Here is a 2,500-nt window from a genome sequence, read left to right as displayed (position 1 = left end):
GTCTCTGTCTCTGTCTCTGTTTCTGTCTCTGTCTCTGTCTGTTTCCGCCTCTGTCTGTCTCGTTCACTGTCTGTCTCTGTCTGTCTCTGTCCCTGTCTCTGTCTCTGACTCTGTCTCTATCTCCGTCTGTCTCTGTCTCTGTCTCTGTCTCTGTCTCTGTCTCTGTCTCTGTCTCTGTCTGTCTCTGTCTCTGTCCCTGTCTCTGTCTCTGTCTCTGTCACTGTCTCTGTCTCTGCCTGTCTCCGTCTCTGTCTGTCTCTGTCTCTGTCTGTCTCTGTCTGTCTCTGTCTGTCTCTGTCTGTCCCTGCCTCTGTCTGTCTCTGTCTCTGTCTCTGTCTCTGTCTCTGTCTCTGTCTCTGTCTCTGTCTCTGTCTCTGTCTCTGTCTCTGTCTCTGTCTCTGTCTCTGTCTCTATCTCCGTCTGTTTCTGTCTCTGTCTCTGTCTCTGTCTCTGTCTGTCTCTGTCTCTGTATCTGTCTCTGTCTGTCTCTGTCGCTGTCTCTGTCTCTGTCTCCGTCTCTGACTCTGTCTCTGTCCTCTGTCTCTGTCTCTGTCTCTGTCTCTGTCTCTGTCTCTGTCTCTGTCTCTATCTCCGTCTGTCTCTGTCTCTGTCTCTGTCTCTGTCTCTGTCTCTGTCTCTGTCTCTGTCTCTGTCTCTGTCTCCGTCTCTCTCTCTGTGTCCGTCTCCGCCTCTGTCTCTGTCTTTGTCTCTGTCTCTGTCTCTGTCTCTCCCTCCCTCTCTGTGTCCGTCTCTGTCTCTGTCTCTGTCTCTGTCTCCGACTCTGTCTCTATCTCCGTCTGTCTCTGTCTCTGTCTCTGTCTCTGTCTGTCTGTCTCTGTCTCTGTCTCTGTCTCTGTCTCTGTCTCTGTCTCTGTCTCTGTCTCTGTCTCTGTCTCTGTCTCCGTCTCTGTCTCTCTCTCCGTCTCCGTCTCCGTCTCTGTCTCTGTCTCTGTCTCTGTCTCTGTCTCTGTCTCTGTCTCTGTCTCTGTCTCTGTCTCTGTCTCTGTCTCTGTCTCTGTCTCTGTCTCTGTCTCTGTCTCTGTCTCTGTCTCTGTCTCTGTCTCTGTCTCTGTCTCTGTCTCTGTCTCTGTCTCTGTCTTTGTCTCTGTCTCTGTATCTGTCTCTGACTCTGTCTCTGTCTCCGTCTCTGTCTCTGTCTCTGTCTCTGTCTCGGTCTCTGTCTCTGTCTCTGTCTCTATCTCCGTCTGTATCTGTCTCTGTCTCTGTCTCTCTCTCTGTCTCCGTCTCTGTCTCTGTCTCTGTCTCTGTCTCTGTCTCTGTCTCTGTCTTTGTCTCTGTCTCTGTATCTGTCTCTGACTCTGTCTCTGTCTCCGTCTCTGTCTCTGTCTCTGTCTCTGTCTCGGTCTCTGTCTCTGTCTCTGTCTCTATCTCCGTCTGTATCTGTCTCTGTCTCTGTCTCTGTCTCTGTCTCTGTCTCTGTCTCAGTCTCTGTCTCTGTCTCTGTCTCTGTCTCTGTCTCTGTCTCTGTCTCTGTCTCTGTCTCTGTCTCTGTCTGTGTCTCTGTCTGTGTCTCTGTCTCTGTCTCTGTCTCTGTCTCTGTCTCTCTCTCTCTCGCTGTCTCCGTCTCTGTCTCTGTCTCCGTCTCTGTCTCCGACTCTGTCTCTATCTCCGTCTGTCTCTGTCTCTGTCTCTGTCTCTGTCTCTGTCTGTCTGTCTCTGTCTCTGTCTCTGTCTCTGTCTCTGTCTCTGTCTCTGTCTCTGTCTCAGTCTTCGTCTCTGTCCGTGTCTCTGTCTCTGTCTCTCTCTCTGTCTCTGTCTCTCTCTTTGTCTCTGTCTCTGTCTCTGTCTCTCTCTCCGTCTCTCTCTCTGTCTCCGTCTCCGTCTCTGTCTCTGTCTCCGTCTCTGTCTCTGTCTCCGTCTCTGTCTCTGTCTCCGTCTCTGTCTCTGTCTCTGTCTCGGTCTCTGTCTCTGTCTCTGTCGCTCTCTCCGTCTCTCTCTCTGTCTCCGTCTCTGTCTCTGTCTCTGTCTCTGTCTCTGTCTCTGTCCCTGTCTCTGTCTCTGTCTCTGTCTCAGTCTCTGTCTCTGTCTCTGTCCCTGTCTCAGTCTCTGTCTCTGTCTCTGTCTCTGCCTCTGTCTCTGTCTCAGTCTCTGTCTCTGTCTCTGTCTCTGTCTCAGTCTCTGTCTCTGTCTCTGTCTCTGTCTCTGTCTCTGTCTCTGTCTGTGTCTCTGTCTGTGTCTCTGTCTCTGTCTCTGTCTCTGTCTCTGTCTCTCTCTCTCTCGCTGCCTCCGTCTCTGTCTCTGTCTCCGTCTCTGTCTCCGACTCTGTCTCTATCTCCGTCTGTCTCTGTCTCTGTCTCTGTCTCTCTCTCCGTCTCTCTCTCTGTCTCCGTCTCCGTCACCGTCTCTGTCTCTGTCTCTGTCTCTGTCTCTGTCTCAGTCTCTGTCTCTGTCTCTGTCTCTGTCTCTGTCTCTGTCTCTGTCTCTGTCTCTGTCTGTGTCTCTGTCTGTGTCTCTGTCTCTGTCTCTGTCTCTGTCTCTG

Source organism: Megachile rotundata, chromosome 8 (assembly GCF_050947335.1).
Source record: "Megachile rotundata isolate GNS110a chromosome 8, iyMegRotu1, whole genome shotgun sequence".
Taxonomy (NCBI): Eukaryota; Metazoa; Arthropoda; class Insecta; order Hymenoptera; family Megachilidae; genus Megachile; species Megachile rotundata.
Note: the sequence above shows the minus strand (reverse complement) of the source record.